Below are 25,349 nucleotides of genomic sequence, written 5' to 3'. Positions count from 1 at the left end.
TTATGTACATCCAATTACTTAAAGAATATTAATTGTGTTTCCGAGTTTAGTAAGCAATTTTTGTTGTGCATTTCGTAAGGATAGAAATAGTGGATCACTTGTTTTATTTCTCGTCGTAGTGCGACAGGCTCCAATCCATCTGTCACTCTAGTCTCGTGAACGTCAATCTGGGACGACTGATATATGGATTGCATGTGATAAATCGGCGAACCGAAGTCACATCCCGTGTAGCGTGCGGTTTCCAAATTGATATTGCTCGAGTTTCCAATTGACATATTGGTCCCGCGTTGGGCGCCAATATTTTTATGTAACACATTTCGTTAATTCTATTAAGCGTTTTAGAAAAGTGATAATTTGCAAAGTAATATATTTCTGGAAATTATAAAAATAAAGGTACATGTCATAATGTATGGTCTTAATTATGCAAATGTGATTTTTTTTTGTACCGAGAAAATTTACACGTGGTTAGCCGGTGAATGAAGCACGTGGGGCGGAGCGGGCGCGGTCGTTCGATACTGCGGAGGCTGCGCGCTGAGCTGCCGCCCGGAACCTCCTATCACCAGTTAACTTTGACCTACCCCGCCCCCTAACCGACGTATGAACCTCAAACAGAGAGGGGAAACGCGTCGTAAATGGGAGCTCCATGTAATCTAGACGTCTCCACCGTGTGCCAGTTACGCAAGAGCCATCGTGCTATCATAATAGTATCGCGAATGTATCATAGTAAGAGATCTCAGCTTAATGGGGGTTGTTGGCTTGCTAGACAAAACGGGCGCCTCTCACTGATAGGTGGTTCACGGGTACCTGTAATTATGGGGAATGGATATCTCGCACTTTGCCGATTAAGCGGTATTAAATAAAGGAAGTGTAAATCAAAACGCCTCGTAATTAAGTCAAAATGACTGTCTACTTTCACTACGTTGGACGCCTTTGGTGATTAATTAATTTATTATTAGGTCATTAAAAGTAAGTCGAAAATAATGTTGTATTTTAAATCATAAATTTAAGATAGCGAACAGCATTCTTATAATGAAGAGTGAAATTCAATACGTACTAACGCAGAATTATTATATTAAATTGGATTTAATACGTATAATAAAATATGATAGGATTTGCGAAATCTATCATAGTGTGACCTACATGGTCTCGATACTAGAATAACGGTAAAGTGATTAAATTTTAAGAAAATTAATTACATTTTTAATGAAGTTTGAATAACCATACTTCAACCTGATCTTGTAAACAGACCTACAGTTTACACCATCTCGATACTAGAATATTGGTAAAGCGACTAAGTTTTACAAAAAAGAAAATGTTAACTGAGATTGACTGAACGCACTTCAGAATTATGAATAGATTATTACACAGATTACTATTGTGTGCCTATGTCTATTCAAAACCGGCAAAGCATTTTTTTTTCCTGTTATCGAGGGAGAAACCTTCAAAAGGTACCCGACCACGTGGGAGCGACGCCGGGTTATGTGGAATTTTGACCGCACTAAAACCACCCCGGTGGCCGTCCTCTGCGCTGCGTAGAGGGCTCCGGGATCTCCAAAGGAATGCAACAGGAGTCCTCTTAGCGCGTTGCCCCGTCGGGCTCCGCCCAGGTAAGCTTGACGCTCGCCACACCATCTGGTGTGTATGACGGTATGCGACCACACATACCGTCGTCCTTCCCGGGGCCGCTGGCCGGGCGGTTCGAGCTCCCACTCTTGCCGCCCGCAACCCCGGAAGTCCCCTTTTAGTCGCCTCTTACGACAGGCAGGGGATACTGTAGCCCTATTCTAGTCCCGGAACTACAGGGACAAAACCGGCAAAGCCTGGAGTGTACTCTACCACGCTGCTCTAATACAGATGATCGGATTAGATTTCTTAAATAATTTTCTAAACTACATTTATAGTCATAATTTTTTCATTGTTACAAGGCTGTATTTCAGAAAGCGGGGCTGTTTGACAGGCCTATGAATATTTAAAGGGACATTGTAATGTAGGTACTAGCGTAGTAGGTTTTCCTCCGGGGCAGCCTGCTCGCATTATTTTTAGGTCGCGAAATGGAAGCGGTTTTGTTGGGAGGGAAATCTCGGGCGTCTGGGCGTGGATCGACTATAAAGATTCTAAAATATACAAAGATGCTAAAGATGATGTATGAGATTTGTGGGTGCTGTATTTAGAAGGTAGGAAGGTAGATTTTGACCGATTTACTTGGCACGACTATTTTGTGCGGTAGCAACGGTTGTGTAGTGATGCTGTGTTCTTGTTTTTTTTTTTTTGAATTCTTTTTACTGATATGCTTATATAATGATTGGTCGCCTTACAGAGAAAAATACAGAACCTGAAATCCTAGAACCACTCAAACTCCGAACAGCGATCTCATCATATTACAGAATTTCTGTTCTTGGTTGAGATGTGTGTTGTCACTGTTATCAGGCTATTTAGTTGGTATCCAGAGGACTACAAGATTATTTAAATTATTCCCTTTATGAGTTGTTTTCCAACAAAAAGTCAGAACTCTAAAGAGACCGCGCGTGATATAGTAAAGTGTGTGCAGTTACACCCTTAAGTCAATTATAATATAATGGCTCTCATGTGCAGTATAAGAGCCCTTAATGAAAGTGATCTTGGTAGCAACTTAGTCGTATTTTTTCAATAACCTTCCAATGGTTTATTATTTTGGAGAACTAGTGTTACGCTATCAAATTAAATAATTTACTTAGTTTTGGTCTCAAAATCTAGTGATCTTTTAGTGCTTAGTCAGCGTGTACGGAATTCTAATGTAATATACAAAAACACGTACATCTATACGAGTAAGAGAACATAAATCGCATCTTAAAATTTCTTATAAAATCGCTCCAAGATTTACCTTAGTTATAGTGCTGGAAAAGGTGCTGTAAGAACCCGAAAACATAGGTATTCAAGGACTCGTTCTACGTCTACATATATGACTCCGGATAAAACATTCCCTACGTATACTCCTTTCCGCTTTGCCTGCTTACAACCGAAACTCAAACGTTTGAACCAAATCTTTTATCTAATCTAGACAAATATTTGCACCGAATTGGCACATCGCAAAATTTGCTCCCATACATTATTGAAGTATTCAAACGCACGGTATAAAATGCTTTAGTGCGCTACCCTTAAGAGAGAGAAACCCTTGACGGGACTCCATCGCTCGCATGTTCTCAGTTCCAGGCCCTTATTGTGTGTGGTGTAAGGTTGATATCACCCAATCGGTCGGATCGATTGGGTCCCAAGGCTGTTGGACGTGGATGGAAGTTGCGTCGTGCCCGAGATAAGGGAGTTCGTTGAACCGCTCCGGTAATTCTTTTCTTATGCTGATTCCCCTTTGATTGAATAAGTTTTATTGTTGGGGACGTTTTTTCAGAAGGACCAAGCGATCGCCGCAACGGATTTTCATCTCGGATGGAGTGGGCGGAGTTTGCTTTGGGTAGCTGTTCTTTAGCAATGAGATTTTCTCTAAGCTCCTTGTTCCGCTCGTTAATTGCTTTATTGTTTGCTTAAGCTTGCCAATAGCTTTTGATTGCTTTTTAGTAGAAAGTAAATCAATCAATACTTTTTTCAATAATTCAACTAATAATAGGTCTGAGTATGTCTATACTAATATTACAAAAGAGGAAAACTTTGTTTGTTTGTTTGATTGTAATGAATAGGCTCAAAAACTACTGGACCGATTTTAAAAATTCTATCACCATCCGAAAGCTACATTATCCACGAGTAACATAGGCTATATTTTATATGAAATATATTTGATAAATAAATTTTGAGGCGGTACAAGGTTTGCCGGGTCAGCTAGTGTGATATATTTTGCTTTTGAAACCGATCGTACATGTAGATATTTTAGTGGTAAAGTCCACGTGGCGACAGAACCAGTTTTTAGAGAATTATTTTAAGAATGTCGTGTCCTCAAACTGGAGGTCAACGTAGATTGTTACATGTACTGTGTAAAAACAACAATATTTAAATTTAAACAGTAACTACTGCAAACGTTGTTGGAATATTATTAAATACTTGGAATCATTTATTTTTCACAGAGTGAGTATAAAGGAAAATTAATTTTTCTTCAGGTTTTTGTTCTTAATAAAGGTTTAAAAAAATAGCTTCTGCTATTTACGTTAACTGATAGATATAAAAAAATCAAAACAATGGAATAATGGAGCATTTAGCTAGTAATAAAAAATGTTACAATTAAATCACGCTTATATTTTATGACCTATATCACTTATTTTCTTAGATTTTCTGATAGAAACGTGCCATATTTTTAAGTAATATTAATTTCTTTGATGAAAACGATTTATGCGTCAACAGATGTCGCTCGATATCAATTGAAATTGATCGCCATTCCTGAACAACGATGTAACGTTCATGTAAGTAATGTTATTCGCCTTCACACGGGCGCTACATTGCTACTATAAGAAGATGTATCAATGTAAATATCTCGTACCACAATAATAGCATTAGTTGCCCTTTGCCCTATTTTAAAGTAGAGCTCTTAAGGCATGCCTTTCATGTAAAGATCGGGGTTAAAGAGTCATATTCTAGTGTAAGAAGTAGGATAAAAACACTCCACGCAATACCAACCTCTTAACGAGGCTGTATAATATGATAGTTTATGTGGCCGATTGAAACGGCTTTGTTTTAAATTATAATTGTTATTATATACGACTTACGTTTTACAATAGTGAGTAAGGTTTTCATTTATATTTTACAAGTAGAATCTGCTCAATTATTACGATTACTGAGATAAAGAAATCACGCTCATGAAACGTAAGCTAAAGTCGATAGTATTGAATCATTTGAATCGAAACATAGAAAAAATAATAAATGTTTTGCTTATCATTCTCAAAAGTAATCAGACAATATACCCTTGTAAAGGTTTTTCTAGCAATTGACTGTTCCAGTCCAATGTGTAACTAACTCAACGTTTGATCGTTATCCAAATAACCTATTCCAAATAACGGAAATTTATTTGTAAATGAGCTCGTTTAATACATTGTTTATTATAACTAGAACAAAGCAGAGTATTGTGTACCAACAACCCATTTCCATACACGTCGCAATGTATGATAAAGTTCCACGAGCCCTTACGTCCGGCTCGGACCAACTTTGTTGTCGTTGGTATAGGTTCGGTTTATGAGTCATCATCAATATCAAACCTGTTGCTGGAAACAGGATCTCTTTCATATGTACAATGTAATTTATGAATACTTAAATGGTACGAAAAAGGTAGTAGAACCCTTTGAGGCTCCCCGGGGAGATGCCATCGTCACATTTATGCGTGCCTTTTAACCATAGCTAAGTTTTTCTGCTGTTTCTGTATTCGTGTAAAGGGTTTTGTAATGCAGATCCACATTTCGAGGTATTCCATCAGATTCATCTGGAATATTTAGGCATCGGTGATAAATATATCGGGCTCTGATATAACATTCATTCTATGTTAACATGTGGTGGGCTGCATGCACATTGATAATCTTGATCTTTAATTTTCTTTTCTGTGTCCCTTCGTTAGCCGTTCAATGACGGTGCATCAATTTAAGTAAATTAATTTCAAGTGGTTCAAAACACGAAATCTAGAAAAAAGTAAAACAAACGTCGTATGTAAAAAGGGCATTTAACGAAAACGCAAAAAGGCTCCGAGACTTTCGCGTGCAGGTTTACATACAAAATGTAGGGCGACGACAATGGCAGGAAGCAGGTGGCACCGCGGCCGACGAACAAAACCCCGTCACCTACAAACCAGTCCTTCCCTGAATAACCTGGCACACGCCTGAAACTACCGCTGTCGAGTTAAACTTTAATGCCAAAACGTAGGGCACAAAACCCGTTGTCGACGTGACGTTTAAGTTTGAACTTTGACTTGACGCCTTTTTCGGCTTCCTGGGCACGATACAAGAAAGCAAGAAATGCGACTATCTTCCTTCGTGTTACAGTCGTTATTTTAGCGATGAACTAGCGTTGATTGTAGTGGCCCGCGGCGTAAGTTGAATTATCCTGGATAGGATCACCAAGAATGGACTTATACGAACTATTCGATACAAAAATATGAAAACTTATTTTTGAATTACCAAAAATAAATAGCATATTAATGTATGTCGTTATTTAAACAATTAAAATATTATAGTTGTGAATATTAATCATCTTTTTGCCATCCCCAAAAAGTGCGGAGCGGGCAAGATACGCCTCTACGATGAACCCATTGTGTGAAATGCAAAGGTCGGCAGCGGCCAAGGCTCACGTGTTCTTTTATGTCCTTTGTCGCAATCGTGCGATACGAGGGGTACTCGAACCCTACGTTTAAATATTCGACGTCTTGCTTAATAATGTATGTTTGTACAACCATTGGGCTTTACTGGTGTGAAATTCCACTTACTATTACGGAAGGTTAGTTCGAATCCCAAGCTCGTATTTCAGATTTTTCGTAAGTTTTAAGACTACACCTGCTCGGCACAACTTCAGAGCGGACTAGCAGTTTGGCGCGCACTATACCAAAACACTCAAAAACCACGTGAAGAAGGAATATAACTATTATCTATTATCTTACTTACGTCTGAATGTATAAAGCTATGGGATATTCAAGTGAATCAATATAATACAATACATAATATGTTCAATGTAAGCCCATTAGTTTTATTGTTTGGTTCGACCGCGAACGGTATCAAGCGTTGACATTGACACGCCAGGCCTTAACCCGCTCAATATCTGGAGGGATTGACAGCTTTATCGTTGTTTATTTACTGGTTAAGTATGTGAAGGGACACAGCTAGTGTTAGGGATATGAGAACGAGTGAAAAATCGATTAATTAATAATCAATTTCGAAATAATCGATTTTTGAAACTGGACAAAATTGGGGGCGTTAATAGAGCGACACAAAATTTGCTGTTTAGTTTAGTGCCGACCGCACTTAAATCACTGTTAAAAAAATTAATAGAATTGTTAAATAATAGATTGCTGTTATTTTAAAAATCGGTTTTTACTCAAAAATAATCGATTATTGCAAAAAACGATTACTCTTTCACATCCCTAGCCAGCGTATTTCAGTTGACGGTCCCGCTGTATCCATTTGTGGTAGAGGCTTGTGTAGAGTTCACTATAATTGAAGTTTGGGGAGATAATGTGTTCATGTAATAGTTGAAGTTCTAATGGTAATTTTACTTAATCGATATAGATGAATATCTGTCCTTTGAAGTCTTTGAACCTCTTTTTATAATATAAGAGTAGCAGACGAGCATGTAGTCCACCTGATGGTAAGTGGCTACTGCCGCCCGTGGCCAATTGCAATCAACCCCAGATAGGATTAGATATTCCTTCCTGAGGTCGGCCACTGATGCACCGCTACCCCTGAGGACTAAGCTGGAACGCCTCGGAAAAGTATGTCTCTCTCACCACACCCTTCAAAACGGAACACAGCAGCGCCTAACACTGCTGTTATTAGGCAGAAATAGGTGTGGCGGTAGTGCCGTTGAAGTCGAACCACAAAGGGTTCTACCACGTTTTATGTGTTTTGATGATATGTGTCGTATTCTTGATGAGCATGGGGCCATATCAGAATGAGAGTTGGGCGTTTAGGTCATGGTCAAGTCTTGGCTATTCAACTTGAATAATTCACCCATTTTTGTAAACATGGTGGAGAATTCTTAAGTTGCTACGTTTTGATGTTTCGCTCTGCGTCGCGTGCAGTAAAATCACTGCTGAATTACTTAAGCATTCACGTTTGACTAAATTAGTATAAAAAGTATATTTAAAAGAATGACGTCACCTTGTTAATGAATTAAACGGACATTACCTTCATTGTTTTACTACAATGACTCTAAGATATAGGCCGATGATTTTACTTAACTATTAATATATTACTAAATTTGTACAAAAAGTATCTGTAAAATACTGATGTCACCTTGTTGATGAATTCGTGGTACCTTAATTGTTTAACTACAATGGCTCTACAATATCGGCCGATGACTTTAATATCAAAGGCCGTAACCATAATAGGAGGACAAGGATTGAGAGATAAGTTATTGTTAAGTTAGTCATCGTTCATCGTACTTAGAAATCATTTATCTTTAGCTTCGTTTTTAAGTTTAAGTTTGAAGGCCATGTCTGGACCTTGTCTGGCAATGTTCTAAGTCTTATTAGTATTTCGCTAATGGCCTTTCGCATACGACCAAGGTTTTTGTTCTCTAGTACCCTAGTACGGTATTGACTTATTAACTAGTCCAATTGTTTAATGAACATTTATTTATTTTATTTATTTATTTATTTATTTATTAAAAGTTGCACCAACGAAGTAATCACTGAAAAATCCATTGTACACTTTGTATATACAGGGTGTCCCGTAAGTACCACGACAAACTTGGGGAGAACATAGGTGAGGGTCTGACCTCTCTGGGAAAAAAAAATTACCTTGGTAAAAGTGTCACCGTTTTTGCACTATCAATTGTTTTAGATTTTTTGAGAAATTCAGCCCTTTTCATCTTCTTTCGTTAACTGCGTGTACAAATTTGGTGATACAGTGTTTATTTTTTCTGTTAAATACTATCAGATAGTTGGTCTATTATATTGAAATGTAAATTGGTTAAAAGATGTAAAGGAACCCTGAAAAAAATAGGGATATTTTTAGATTTTAATTTTTTTACTATTTTTCCCTCAACTTTGACTCGTCGCGGTGAAAAAAAAATGTACTGGGCTATAAGTGTACGTTGCACCAAAAATATGTCCAATTAATAGAGATTTCAAAAAGGTACCACACTTACTATTTAAAGTTGAAGAAAAAAAGTTAAGGCCATTTTTGCATGAAAGGGACTGAAACCAACTAAAGCGTAATGATAGAGTTTTTATTTAAATTACGGTTTCTACCGACTCACAACGTGTCAGGCAGTACTAAATTACATTATTACCTAGTTACACACTTAAAAATATCATTCTTCATTTGTAAAAAAACAGTTTAGTAACTAACTAACAAACAGAGTATTACAATTTATTAAGTCAATTTTTACCTACTTTGAACTGTCGTTTCGAAGTGAAACTTCGTACATGTATGTAATTTGAATCACAATACCTTAATTTGATATCTTGGAATAGATCTGATGATGGAGCCAGGATATGGATGGTAGATCTCTTACCAATTTAGCCCAAACTCGAGGGATTTACTAAGAAATGAACCATGCACCTGCTGGCTACATCATCAGATCTGTTCCAAGATGCCAAATTATGGTATTGTCATTCAAATTACATACATGTACGAAGTTTCACTTCGAAACGACAGTTCAAAGTAGGTAAAAATTGACTTAATAAATTGTAATACTTTGTTTGCTAGATAGTTACTAAATTGTTTTTTTACAAATGAAGAATGATATTTTTAAGTGTGTAACTAGGTAATAATGTAATTTAGTACTGCCTGACACGTTGTGCGTCGGTAGAAACCGTAATTTAAATAAAAACTCTATCATTACGTTCTAGTTGGTTTCAGTCCCTTTCATGCAAAAACGGCCTTAACTTTTTTTTTTCAACTTTAAATAGTAAGTGTGGTACCTTTTTGAAATTTCTATTAACTGGACATATTTTTTGGTGCAACGTACACTTATAGTCCAGGACATTTTTTTTTCACCGCGACGAGTCAAAGTTCAGGGAAAAATAGTAAAAAAATTAAAATCTAAAAACATCCCTCTTTTTTTCATGGTTCCTTTACATCTTTTAACCAATTTACATTTCAATATAATAGACCAACTATCTGATAGTACTTATCAGAAAAAATTAACACTGCAACACCAAATTTGTACACGCAGTTAACGAAAGAAGATGAAGAGGGCTGAATTTCTCAAAAAATCTAAAACAATTGATAGTGCAAAAACGGTGACACTTTTACCAAGGTAATTTTTTTTTCCCAGAGAGGTCAGACCCTCACCTATGTTCTCCCCAAGTTTGTCGTGGTACTTACGGGACACCCTGTATATGAGCAATAAGTGTCACTTCACTTATAGATGCAAACGGCATGCAATATAAAACAAGTAAGAGCTAATAGAAAATTACATAACAAGATTATAAATTAATTAAAAACATTAATATCTATAATTGAGTACATCAATCGGATAAGATGCGATAAGAATATAAGATAATTACATAGCAATACGTTCTTAAAAATATACAACGATACACTATTAAATTGACTTGAAAACATAATCAATACAAATGAAACACATGACCGATAGACCTACATTATAGGCTTAATAACTTTAAGAAGGCAGAGATCCTCGGTTAAATGAGATTAGCAGAGGACTGAGTTATGTGGTATTTTTTTTTTTTTTTTTTTTTTTTTTTGTCGGGGGGAAACCTTCAAAAGGTACCCGACAACGTGGGAGCGACGCCGAGTTATGTGGGATTTTACCGCACTAAAACCCCCCCCGGTGGCCGTCCTCTGCGCTGCGTTGAGGGCTCCGGGATCTCCAAAGGAACGCAACCGGAGTCCTCTAAGCGCGTTGCCCCGTCGGGCTCCGCCCAGGTGAGCTTGACGCTCGCCACACCATCTGGTGTATACGACGGTATGCGACCACACATACCGTCGTCCTTCCCGGGGCCGCTGGCCGGGCGGTTCGAGCTCCCACTCTTGCCGCCCGCAACCCCGGAAGCCCCCTTTTAGTCGCCTCTTACGACAGGCAGGAGATACCGTAGCCCTATTCTAGTCCCGGAACTACAGGGACAGGGGTATACCTTGAGAGCGGTCTTGGTCCTGCAGTGGAGAAACATTATAATAAAACATGTGATAAATAACTCAAAATACATATATGCCATTTTTCGGTCGAACAAAATCTTATTATTATTATTTCTAATAATATAAGAGTAGCAGACGAGCATGCCTGATGGTAAGTGGCTACTGCCGCTCATGGACATCTGTAATCAAACCCAGATAAGGGATTAGATATTCCTACCTGAGGTCGGCCACAGATGCGCCGCTACCCCTGAGGACTAAGCTGGAACGCCTCGGAAAAGTCTGTCTCCCTTATCACACCTTTCAAACCGGAACACAGCAGCGCCTAACACTGCTGTTATTAGGTAAAACATAATATAATTCTCTCATAATACCGTTACATGAAAGAGTCAAACAGTCTTGCGGCCGCGTTTTGCGAACAATAGGGGATTGCAATTACCACAATTGCAATTGCAAGTTATTAAGCTCACTTTACACGTCTGAAAACTTGCGGAGTAAGGTTGCTTGAGATCCGGATTTACCATTACCGTCAAGAATTTATTCTTTTCTCACTTGTTACGTATTATTTACGTTGATTGTCTGTTGATGTTGTAACTTAGGCTGACGAATACTTTGTTTTTAAATACTCTTAGGTGAATCACTTATTATGTGAAACTTAAATACTAAATGTTTACTTATAGGTTTTACTATGCGTGATAGATAGATAGATACATAGATGTAAATATTAATAATAAGAAATTTATTATTCCAACTATTAACTCTGTCTTTATTTAAATTATGAAGAAGTAATTATATTAATGTTGTTCAAAAATTCAAACTAAGTTAAGCACCTTGAGCTATTACGTGAAGGGATCACGCAGGTTTTCTCAAACCGCAAAGGAAAACAGCTGTTAATTGCAATTACCGCAAATTGCAATTGCAAGTTATTACGTCTGCACACTAAGATAACTGCCGACTAAGACTGCGTTTCATTTCTGTAAATTGAAATCGTGTCTTCCTTGATTACGTATATAAATGAGACTAATATTGCTTGGATAATAAGATAAATAAGTTAGGTTATCTCCTTTTAATTTTGACAGTAATAGATATACTTAGTAGGCGGGTTTAAAATACCTTTGATATAATTAAACTTAAAGTATAATACCTTTACGCTCGAAACACCGTTAAGTAAGAGGATCACGCAGGTTCTCGGCAGCGGATAGCAAACAACAGGGGATTGCAATTACCGCGAGTTGCAATTGCAAGTTATTAAGCCCGCTCTACAGCTCTGTCTGCCAACTCGCGATAACTGTGGGCCGAGATTGCCGCGTTCCATTTCTGACGAGAAGAGGATGAAAACTGTTGATACATGAGTTAACATATTCCAAATTAGCTCGCTAAGGTTTCGTCAACGTCCGACAGATGCCACCAAGAGACTGTTAAGAGGAATAACCATGGAAGAAATTGCAAATATTCTTAGAGACATTCAAAAACGTATTGACGAGCAGGAAAACAAATTTGAGAACATAAAAGACATAATTGTGCAATCTGTGAATGAGAATATAAATGAAAAATTTGCCTCTATAAACTTCAGACAACAACAATTAGAAGAAGAGATTAAAAAACAACAAAATCAATTAAAAAATCAAGACAGATATAATAGAAGAAAAAATGTAATATTATATGGCGTACAAGAGAGAGAAAAGGGATATCACGACTTAGAAAATGTCATCCTGGAAATATTGCGAAAATTTACAAGATATCACTTTGAAATAACTGATTTAGAGTCGGTTAGAAGACTAGGAAAGAAAACATCACAAGATAGACCAGTTTTAATAACTTTTACAACCATGGGAAAGAAAATACATTTGTTGAAAAATAAAAGATACCTAAAAGATTCACCATATAATATTAAAGAAGACTATCCCCGAGAGGTTATAGAAAAACGAAAGGAATTGAAAGAGCAACTAAAACAAGAAATTGAAAAAGGAAACAGAGCTATACTTAAATACGACCGATTAGTAATATTGAAACATAACACAACACAGAATATGAGAACACACACACAACAAGGAAATAAACGTAGCATCTCGGTATCACCTGAGCAAATCGAAAGTAATATACATAAGCAAGCAAACAATCCTAACCGTAAGACGAAGAAAACCAAAACTTATAACCCTTTGTCAGAAACACAAAAAGCTCAACCAACGAACTCGACACAGAATACTCTGTTATCATTTATAAATACTACATAGCAATCAGAGACGCCCCTCCAACATTCAACTCCCCCAAAACGGCTTGTCACCGCGGGGGCAGTAGACTACACCCCTCCAAAATGTAAAAAAGAAAAAAACAAATACTATATAGCCACTTTCAACGCCAGATCAATGTCAAACGAAATAAGAATAATGGAGCTTGAAAATGCATTGTCATATATAAAATGGGACATACTGGGCATATCAGAAATGAGACGTAAAGGATATATAATAGAAGATAGACAAGACTACATGCTTTACTATTATGGAGAGACAAAAGGCGAAAAAGGAGTAGGATTCCTGGTTAAAAAACAAAGTGACGTCCTTGTGCAAGAGTTTATTGGAGTCTCCGAAAGAATTGCTTCTATACGAGTAAAAATTAAAAGTGAGATATTTACAATCATTGAAGTATATGCCCCCACCGAAAGCTCTGATGAAAAAGAAATAGAACAGTTTTATGAGTACCTTAAAATATGCATGGAAAAAAGTACTAAAAATATTATATTCATGGGTGATATGAACGCTAAAATTGGGATGCCGTTAGAGGATGAAAACCTAGTAATGGGATATTTTGGGTTCGGAAAAAGGAACAAAAGAGGTGAAAGATTTATAGAATTTTGTTATCAATATAAACTGAAAATAATTAATACAATGTTCAGAAAGTCGTCAAAACTCAGCTGGACATGGAAGTCACCGGATGGCGTAACTAAAAATGAAATAGACTATATAGCTTCAAACTTTCCAAAAACAAACATAGAAAATACAGACGTTCTTAGTAACTTCAAACATCCAAGTGACCATCGTTTAGTTAGAGTTACTTTCAATATTGTAAAGAAAAAACAAAACCGATTAATTTACAATAAGAAAAAACAAAACTACATAAATAGCAAAAGCTTAAAAGCACAAATAACTACGCAAATATATATCTCAGAAGGTTCAATCCAAGAACAGTATAATATTATACAGACAGCAATTTTAAATAGTACAAAAAGCTCAACTATCACCACAAAAGCTGCAAGAAAAAAATTCGTTTTCACGGACGAAATTACGGATTTGATTAACCAGAGACAACACCTTAAAAATAAAGAAAATAAAACAAGACAAGAGAAAAACTACTTGAGCAAATTATATAGAAACATTAATAACAAGATAACACTTAACTTACACAACTATAGACTTAATATGATAGAAAAATATATCCAAACTTCTGGAGCAGTTAAGAAGGCGTACAAAAATCTAAATACTACAAAACAACTTATGACCCAACTACAAAACTCTTCTGGAACCAAAGTTAGTAATAGACAAGATTTGACGAAAGTAGCGACTCAATTTTATAAAACATTATATTCGAAGACCATTCAAGCTTCTGAAAATACTTCAGTGATATCGCATATTGATGAACCAGTTCCGAACTTTAACGAAAATGAAATTGAACTATCAATAAACAACTTAAAATTAGAAAAGAGCCCAGGTCCAGATGGTATAACTAATGAGATGATAAAGGCAGGAAAAGCTGAATTAATTAAGCCACTCACTAAATTATTTAATTTAATATTGCAGAAAAATGAAATACCAGACCAATGGACTTGCTCTGAGATAAAGCTCCTGTACAAAAAAGGCGACTCTACATTATTATCGAACTACAGACCTATTAGCCTCATGTCATGTCTTTATAAAGTATTTTCGTCTACATTATTAAGAAGAATAACGAGAACAATCGATGAAAACCAAACTATAGAGCAGGCAGGATTTATGAAGAACCGGTCAACAATAGATCACATACATACGGTAAAAATGGTTATTGAAAAATATAACGAATATAACATGCCGTTATACTTATGTTTTGTCGACTACTCACGTGCGTTTGACTCTATTTCGCACGACTCTATGTGGAAAGCACTAACAGAGCAAGGATTAAATAAAACATATATAAATATCATCAAAGAAATATACAAAAATAGCAAAGCAAGAATAAAATTAGATGTACCCGGACCAATCTTCAATATAGAGCGAGGTTTAAGGCAAGGCGATCCCCTCTCTACAAAGATGTTTATAGCCGTTTTAGAACAAATATTTAGAGCATTAAACTGGAAAGAAATTGGTATAAAAATACACGGACAATACTTATCACATTTAAGGTTTGCTGATGACATTGTCTTGTTCTCAGAAAGCCCAACAGAACTACAGTATATGATAGAAACATTAAACAAGGAAAGTAAAACTGTGGGACTAGAACTTAATCAGAGCAAAACTAAATTGATGACAAACAGAACAAAAATTGAAATGACAATAAACTCTACACCGCTAGAATGGGTTCAAGAATATGTATATTTAGGTCACCTAATAGCCATTAAAGATTGCACACAAAAAGAAATAGACCGTAGGATTAAGAACACATGGAGCAAATACTGGGCAATGAAGGAAATCTTTAAGAATAAACTGCCAACTAAAATAAAAACCAAGGTAATGGATGTCTGTTTGTTACCATGCTTAACGTATGCTTGTCAAACATGGTCACTAACAAAGAAATCACTAAATAAACTTAGAGTCTGCCAATGCGCCATAGAAAGAAGCTACATGGGATTTAAATTAAAAGACAAAATTAAAAATAGTACAATAAGAGAACAAACCCAATCTAGAGACGTAATTAAAGAAATTCGTAAGCTAAAGTGGAAGTGGGCAGGGCATATACAAAGAGTACAAGACGAAAGATGGACAAAAACGACAACAAACTGGTATCCAATCAATAAAAAACGTAAGAAAGGTAGACCATACAAGAGATGGAGTGACGATATAGCATTAATGGTAGGAAAAACTTGGAGCAGACTCGCTAGGGATAGAGTTGAATGGCAACGAATGGAGGAGGCTTTTACCGCCTTAGGCGGTCCTTAAGACTTACCTATATTAGAATTAGAATTCTCATAAGTAAATATTATATAGATAAAATATTAAATATTGTATTCATAGACATAGATTAATAATAATAATATATCATAATTAAATCAAATGAAATTAATTAGGTATTAAATGAATTAAATTAAATAAATTAAAATTATATTAAATCGCTATTTGTAAATATTTTATTAAAACTAAATAGACTAAGATGACATGTTTTGTAAGAATTAAGGAATCAATAAAAGCTTTATTTATTTATTTATTTATTTATTTTAATTATATTAATGTTGTTCAAAAATTCAAACTAAGTTAAGCACCTTGAGCTATTACGTGAAGGGATCACGCAGGTTTTCTCAAACCGCAAAGGAAAACAGCTGTTAATTGCAATTACCGCAAATTGCAATTGCAAGTTATTACGTCTGCACACTAAGATAACTGCCGACTAAGACTGCGTTTCATTTCTGTAAATTGAAATCGTGTCTTCCTTGATTACGTATATAAATGAGACTAATATTGCTTGGATAATAAGATAAATAAGTTAGGTTATCTCCTTTTAATTTTGACAGTAATAGATATACTTAGTAGGCGGGTTTAAAATACCTTTGATATAATTAAACTTAAAGTATAATACCTTTACGCTCGAAACACCGTTAAGTAAGAGGATCACGCAGGTTCTCGGCAGCGGATAGCAAACAACAGGGGATTGCAATTACCGCGAGTTGCAATTGCAAGTTATTAAGCCCGCTCTACAGCTCTGTCTGCCAACTCGCGATAACTGTGGGCCGAGATTGCCGCGTTCCATTTCTGCAAATTGAAATCTTTGAATACAGTTGCAAACTCTGTTGATTATAGAATTGAGAAGCCGTCGGGCAAGGTATAAGGTTTTTGATTGAATGTTAGCTAGCGTCTCAAGAACGTACTTAATAATGTATTGTTCGATAATATGTTTGTTCGATAATGAAGATTTCGCTCTGGGTTTGTGTGTCAGCCTTCTTGATCTACGTATTCAAAATCATTTAATACTAGCTGACCCGGCAAACGTTGTGTTGCCATATAAATAAAAAAAAATGTTAAGGGTGAACAATCCTTATCACTTAGGGGTATGAAAAATAGATAGTAGCCGATTCTCATACCTACTGAATATGCATATAAAATTTGGTGAAAATCGGTAAAGCCGTTTCGGAGGAGTACGTTAACTAACATTGTGACACGAGAATTTGATATGTAAGATTTATCAATCAATTAAATGTAACGTAAAGTTCTTAATAAAGTACCGTTAAGTCATATACATAGTTATAGCTCCGTAACTGGCATACTCCAAGTTGCATGTATCGCGGCGTTCGACGTTACTACGAAACATAGTTCAAGTGTTGAGGTCAAAAGGTTCGGCTCTGCCTGTACAAATGTGAACGCAGTATCAATGCCTGGAAGTGAGGCGGAATATTTTTAACTAGGCAAGTATTCGATATTTTATCCACTCATAAAAATTATGAGCAATCGCTTTAGTAACTAAAATAGTTAATGTAGTTATTACTACTTTTAGTTATATGACGGGATTAGCAAACGAGCTTTCAGTCCACCTGATCATCATCATCATCACCGCTGCTGTGTTCTGGTTTGAAGGGTGTGGTAAGGGAGACACGTCTTAGTCCTCAGCTGTAGCGGTGCATCTCAGGTATTAGTATCTAATCCTACCTGGGGTTGATTACAAATGTTGATGGGCGGCAGTAGTTACTTACCATCAGGTTGAGTGCATGCTCGTCTGGTATTCCTATATTATAAAAAAAGCTTCACTGAAACGCCGAACTGCTTCACGTTAGAAACGGGTGCGGCGGTGGTATTTCCCCGATCGAACTATACTGACTCTACCATCTTTCAATATAAGTTTTATGGAAATCATACAAGCATACAGTCATTAATAAGTGGTCAATATCGCCCACGGACATTGGTAGTTCATCGCCTATATCATCTCTGTTATCGCCATATCAGGTAAATCTTCTCTAATTTGGTCTTGTTGTTAGTAACTCAGGTTTTTTTTCATAATATAGGATTAGTAGACGAGCATGCAGTCCACCTGATGGTAAATGGCTACTGCCGCCCATAGACATCCGTAATCAACCCCAGATAGGATTAGATATTCCTACCTGAGCTCGACACAAATGCGCCGCTACCCCTGAGGACTAAGCTGGAACGCCTCGGAAAAGTTTGTGTCCCTTACCACACCCTTCAAAACGGAACACAGCAGCGTCTAACACTGCTGTTAATAGATAGAAATAGGTGTGGCGGTGGTGCCGCCGGAGTAGAACCGCAAAGGGTTCTACCACCTTCATAAGTTACCTATGTTTACATATTATTTCTTTAAACCGATTCATTAAATGTCAAATATGTTTTACTTTATTAATCTGAAGTTAAGTAGCTACTCTGTACAAACCATTAATTGATTACACAGGCCGGTGACCGCGTGTCACGCAATGGTGTTTGGTACTTTGCCGGAAACATGCCAGTGTTTTACGCTAAATACCGCCTTATAACTGTTTTCATAAATACAATATTGCCGTACAGTGGCTAATTAGGTCCATGTATTGTGTGGTTATGGGACCATTGTGGTGTTCTTATGTTTTGCGAACAAAAGCAATATATTTGTGCTTAACAAGAACTGAAATCTTTGTTACGAGTAAATTGGTACGTTTTATTTCGTTTGTAAAGTTTTGATTGAACTCTTTTGAAAAGGAAACCTGTGCCCGTCTTAGTGCTCAGTGGTATTGCATCAGTGATAGGCGTCAGGTTATCCTATTATTTAAAGAGTTAGCCACAGATGTTCAGCAGTGACCACGTACATGATGTTTGTCTTGCGTAATGGTACTGTAGCTTCAGTAAATAGTAAATTACAAATAGTTCTTAAAGGGAAACAATCAGGACGTCAGTTTCCCTGGAAGTCAGTCATTGTGATAACATTATTCCATTCATAAATACAAGTATTCTAGTAAATATAATGGCTGACCACAATGAACATAATGTAAGACACCGTTTTTATACGTACTTTGGAGGAAAACTTACGTGGCTAATGGGCAGTTTTTATATCCGGCCGAAACAGCAATCACGTAGTATATTTGATATTAAACAGTGACTTCCTGGGTCACCTACAAATGACCCCAAAAAGGAGGATAATCCCACTTGAAGTGGATTACCGATTAGTTTTTTTTATTTATAACTGAAGTCGCAGATGAGCATGCAGTCCACCTGATGGTAAGTGACTACTACTACACATGAACAACAGTAATCAACCACAGATAGAATTAGATTCCTACCTGAGATTGGTAATAGATGCGCTGCCAGCCCTGTGCAATGAGTTGGTAGGCCTTGGATTAATATGTCTCCCTTGCCATAATGGACGTGCAAGATGTGGAATGAACTTCCTTCTGAGATATTCCTTGAGCGCTATGACAAGGGGCTCTTCAAAAAAGGTGCAAAAAGAGCTCTCCTCCTCTGGAGTTGCAAATGTCCATAGGCGACGGTGACTGCTTTCCATCAGATAACCCGTCTACCTCATCGTTTAGATATAAATATAAAAAACCCCTTCTACGGGTCTAAATAATAAAACACAGTCTTACCTCGAAAAGCTATATCATTTATAATTTGACGGCGTGACAAAGTAATGAATGTGTTACTCCATTTTTTACTATAAAATGTGTGTGTATAACAACAACTTGCTAAGCATAAGTCACTTTGCGGTTATGGTGTTTGGTGACGTCACACGCGCGTACGTGTGAGTTACCCCTTTGTTATAAGTCGTACTTAGCGGTAACGTCTGTAATAAACAATTCGGTAAGGCTGGGTTCACACTAGTAAATATGTAGTTATTTATTTTTTCTGTAAACAGGAAAAAGAAGATATTTTATTCGTGTATTGTTTGAAACGTCATACGAACATCCGGTTCGAAGGAATTTATATTTACCAATATAGTCCAAATTAGATCCACCCGTTGCAAACGAAACGTCATTTTGATTTTTTTGTGAAATTCAATTAAGAGGAATTTAACTTCACCTCATTTTAAATTCCATTAAGCTGTTATGTCCACAGTCTGTTCCAAAAAATAGACATGTGTACATACACCCGATACACAACCATCTGTAACAGTCGACTAATAAATATGAACTTCTAGTTTTGTTGAACTCGTCTCATGTCTCAAGAAAAGGTGATTTCCTAAGGACCGCGTTTTTTGCAGATTTATGCATTGACGGCGCCGACTACGTAACGCTGCACCAAAGCTCTTCCAATGTTGCATGTTGATCGATCAATTTGTTGAAATTGTAAATGTAATACAAAGTTAGTGTTCTCAAGTCTCAACATATCTTTGAAGTTGCCGACTCGCGGCGAATCCCACGCATCGTTACGGAATTGTCAGCGCTGTCATAGAGTGTACCCTTTCCACAGTGAGACGTGACTAAGACAGTTCGGGCTGGTCGGCGTCCGTCCGCAATATCGTGGGCCGTGGGAAGCCACCATAACATATCACATTGCCAGTCTGTACGCAGCCTTACATAGATTTGTCGAGCAATTTCCCACTGGGTGGTTAATGACACAGCTTTTTGTGGTCGGCGGCGTCGACGCTGTTTATACTACACGCTTACGACTGTTCCTTATTAACTTTACGTGTACAAAGATAACATTCAAAATTGATTGAACGAGACATAGTCATCCAATGAATGACTGCTAGTGACTTCTCGGCCTTATATATAAAGTCTTAGGGTAATAAGTCGATTGATACTTCCACTGCCATACACTTGTTTATAAGCGTAATTGTGAATAACATATTATGTTACTTATGTCATTAATTTACTATCAATAATAATAAGTTTGTAGTGAGGAATCTGACGCCATGCGTAGGTCAGTGGTCTTTTCATTAAACTTGGTTGATAGGTTTTTGTTGTTTCTGATTTCTTTTATAGGGGCTGGTCGAGGAGGGGCTGTTTCTTAGCTACTTGATATTCTGAGAAATAATTGAGTTATGTGAGATTTTTACTTACTAAGAGGCCACACTGTTCACCGAGAAAAGCTCAGAGAACTCGGGAGGAACACACGGTCTCTTCCCTTATACTCCGAGGCTGCACTAAAAGTTTTATTTTTATTTGAATTATTTTCTATTTTTATTTATTATTGACAAGTAGATAGAACACTTTTGTATTAATTCATTTCAGTGATAAGATTTATTTTGATTATGATTTTGACAATATTTTTTTTTATTCCAACAAAAAATGTATGAATGCTTCTATTCGTCGTTCTGTTCTTTTCAATTTACAAGTTGTAAAACTTTTTTTATACAATTTCAATTGTCGTGGTATTTATTTTTCTATGGCTCGAATCATAAGCCATTGAGTATTTCCTTTATTCGGAAAAAGTCGTGACACACTTTTTTGGAAACGGAAACAAAAAAATAATACTACGAGTACATTCAGGAATCCCCTTTATTCCACCGACTCAGCTCCATTTGTAGTATTTTCTATTTAAAATTGGTCCAGGAAAAGCGTTGAATATATTCGGCATTTAAAACTGTCTGTTGACCCGTAGTTTCTTTATACTGCGACCTTTTTAAATATTTAGTAAGGTAGTCCGGTCCATTCAGTTCAGTCTGTCTAACCAGATTCAATTTGGATTTCCCCCGTTTTGTCTTGGATTTAAAAGTGTCTGCTTTCGTGCCTATTCTTGTAAAGTTAACACTTTCACCGTAAAAGTTATGAGATTTTGATCTTATTGGAATCTCAAGCCATTATCATACAGTGGATATAATATACATTTAACTTACAAATATTATCCTCAAATAGGGATTTAAACACTCATATCCCACTCAAATCTTCTACATAGAAGGCGCATTATTACGAGTCGCGTTAGCAACGAATAGAAATAATGTAACACAATAGGTTTTCGTGTTCATAAGCAATTTGTTAACATTTAGGTCAGAATTAAAAACGAAAAAATATTATATGAATGAAACATTACAAGAGGAAAGAACCTTTAGCTCTGATCTTTCGTGTCGTCTTATATTTACGCAAATCCACAACACGACAATGGCCGGACGCGGATTGATTCTCGATGCCCCTTCCCAACGGCGGTTATTCAAAAACGGCTAACCCAGTTCTGAAAGCGATTGGATTCTATTCGAAGGAGATTTCACGGCTATCGCACACTGTCACGCCGTACGAATGTTATTGTTGTTCGGAATTTACGTAGCGGGAGTGTGAAAAAACGGATCGTGTAACGGTCTAGTGTTTCGGTTCGGGCTTTGGAAAGTCGTGTGCGGTTCGAAGGGTTTTATTTTTACAGTGCGAAATGTAAACGCTAGTGTGTCAGGCGCACCTTAACCTAAAAGGAAATCGTCTATAGTTAGAAGTTTGTAAAGGTTCTTCGAATGGAGAAATATTTGAGGACAGAAATTTTGATGATGAATGCATTTAATATGCGTTACTAGAACCTCTGTAATAATTTGAAATCCCTGATATTGCAATATATGCTATATACTTATGTGTACCTATGTACCTTATCATGTAATGATATACCCATCTGTTAGGTATTGAATAGTTATCGTTATTTCATTGTAAAACTTTTATCTTTATTATTGTTATTTACTAGCTTATCCCTAATTGCGACCAATAACAGAAGACTATATATCAAGATACTATATGCATGTCACTAGCGTAAACAATACCGTTAGCAATTCTTCATGCAAGTATCAGGGGAACAAACCGCAATCACCGGCTGTCGTTAATCGATATGGAATATCGACGTGCGGTACATTAAAGTCATTTGCAGGTGTATTCAGTCCCGGATCTTCAAATGTACTGTCTACAATACATACCTATATTCCCTCATAATTATATAATTTTGTAAAATTAGGTACTCACGAAGCATAGACACCTTGATGGGAATAACACTTCTAAAGAGGTCCTCCTGTAATTCTCAAATCCTGAGGATCTAAAGTTTCAGTTGTGGTCCTAGTCCTAAAGATGAACGTCGGCATGACTATTACTAGTCTAGGTTTCTCTAATATCTCTAAATGATAAAAATATCATAACACATCAAATTCTGTGACACGAAATCAGGGATAGACATATTACAAATTAATTTTAACTTACTTTAACCTCGGAGGCAAACATTCCGAACAAACTTACATACCATTTCCCTCCTTATAAGAACAATAATCCGCTTTTTTAAGTGAGATTGACCATAGTCAGTACATCTGAACTTATCTCGTTATGAGAGAAGACTCCTAGCCCAGCCGACAGTGTCGCATTTACAGTAATATAAAATCAGTTCATAATTTATTTAGCTGCATGCGACACGCCATGACTAACCGCTGTCACCACCTGTCACTAATCGGTGTGGAATCGATCGACGTGGTGCACTTTATTAATGTGCGCTGACCCCGTTTGACACTTCATGATGTGTACTACGTTTTCGTTTTAAAAACTTGTAGATTTGAACAGGTGAGAAACTTTTTTAAAAAGTACATTACATTTAGAGTTTTTACAAAAGGCATATTTTACTGAGCTTTAAGTAAGAGCAATGTCAGCAACATTTGGATTAAGTCAAAAGTTAATAAACCCATAATAGTTTTGTAATGGATAATCTATTAGCGTAAATGCCCTCTATTGTTCACTAGGATCAATGTTCTTTGTTGGATTTGGTTGCAGGGAAAAACAAAATGAATCATTCCCGGCCATGACACTATTTGTTATGGAATCGATCCATATTTTGTTACCATTTAGAGACTAACGGCCATTATTCATAATGTTAATAGAATGTGTAATGTATCATATTATGTTTTCTCCACCAAATTTGAAATTTAAAAAAATCTGCCCACTAGGCAAAAATTTGATTGAAATTGATAATTTATAATGGGCGTAAGACCGACTCTCTTGTTTGTATGCTTAAATGCCAATAACACTATTGATACCAGAATGAGATATGGCCAGCACTACTATTATATTATGTGCGGGGGTGGCTTCCGCTATCGTGCCGGAGACTTCAACCACTTTCGAAACCTGCTCTTTCGAATTGCCAGCTTAATCTCAGCAAGAGAAAGTTTGTCTTGATATTATGCTGTCAGCTTTATCTCTGCTATGTAAACATGCAAAACTCAACGGCCTCATAATGGTGGCACAGTGAACGAGAGACGTGCACGCGTATGCACTCCTGAAGAATGGGCATGCATATTCATGCCAGCGCAGTCGGGAGTGTGGCTTGGCTTACAACGGGATTTGGGTCACTTTTGTTGGGGGTGTTTTAAAAAGTCATGCGGTTGGGTAGAGTGGGGTAGTGTGCAGTGGATGAGCGTAATTTATTACAGGCCAAGAGACTGAAAAGTTTTCTGTTTATGTTGATTAGCTACGGAAAATAGATGTTTTGTTGGCAGTTTATTCATATAAATGAAGTTAACAAAGTACGTATACTAGATACACGTGTGATAATTCCATTTTATACCCGGTAAATAACCTACTTAATAATATATCATCATCATTCGGTGAAATCGTCAAAAGCAATTGTCAATCACGAGATTTAAATAGTAGATTTAATATAAAGGTTGTACGTTTAAGGTCTGCACGAATTGGTGATGAACCCACAGTGGTATTTTATTACCACATTTCCTACGCATCTACGGGCTATACCGTTGATGACCAAAGTGGCGAATTGGTCACCGCTTGTGTTCTTCATTGTTCACAACGCTTGTTCCGTGATATGCAAAATTAATAGAGAATTTTCGGGAAGATTTGTAGATGTGAGTCATATTGACCGGATACATTCGTGGTTCTACGACGCATTTATGAGACCGATTTGGAAGTCAAAACCATGGATTCAATTCGTATAAACAAAACAATCTGTGATACGCAGTGAATTTAAATTTCTATTCAGGGTGTCTGGATGTTTATGTTTTTGTGTTTTTGTATGTCTGATGTACTTATCTATGACTCGGGGAATCTTAGTGTGTATACAAAAAGGTGAATTCCATTTTCCCGTCATATGAAGAACATAGTAAACCTATTAATGTTTCGCGAAGCAGGAAGCTATAGGAAAATTAACAGTGCTTTAACGCCGTTTGTTTATTTGTTTCAGGAACCTGACATGTGCGCTGGCAATAATGTGGTGAGCGTGGATTTTATGTTTATTTAAATGATAGTTTTACTGCGTGTCGACCATCATCTTCATCGAATTCTGTGAAGTAAATCTTTAAGACCATGTTCGATGTACGATGCTACAAAGTGATAACAGTAATTATTAGTACCCATGATCTACAATTGTTTAAGTGTATGAAATATTTCATAGAAAGAAGTGGTCTAATTCTATTGGCCATAGGTAATATTATACAGTTGGTATATCCGAAATAGATGTGCAAATACGGTTTTAGTTTGTACTTTAGCTATAATCCTTTGATGTCAGAGTTGGTTGACAGTTTCTTGTACTTGTTCATGTCTTGACTGAACCTCACTAAAGTTATCGATTTCATTTAAAT

General features: G+C 36.7%; 1 long non-coding RNA gene across 1 annotated transcript in view; it reads left to right on the top strand.

Moving 5' to 3' along the window:
• The window catches only part of LOC140743988 (uncharacterized), a 55,488-nt gene extending 30,503 nt beyond the window's left edge, over positions 1–24,985 (top strand). Inside the window, exon 3 of the long non-coding RNA XR_012102515.1 lies at positions 24,953–24,985. This is a non-coding gene — a long non-coding RNA (uncharacterized LOC140743988). The remainder of the gene's footprint in view (positions 1–24,952) is intronic.
• Positions 24,986–25,349: the final 364 nt, after the last annotated feature.

The sequence above is a fragment of the Epargyreus clarus genome, unplaced genomic scaffold (genome assembly GCF_041222505.1).
Source record: "Epargyreus clarus isolate Ecla_fem2 unplaced genomic scaffold, WU_Ecla_fem_2.2 ptg000008l, whole genome shotgun sequence".
Lineage (NCBI taxonomy): Eukaryota > Metazoa > Arthropoda > Insecta > Lepidoptera > Hesperiidae > Epargyreus > Epargyreus clarus.
The sequence above is the reverse complement of the archived record's forward strand: the minus strand, read 5'-3'. Positions and strand labels throughout refer to the sequence as shown.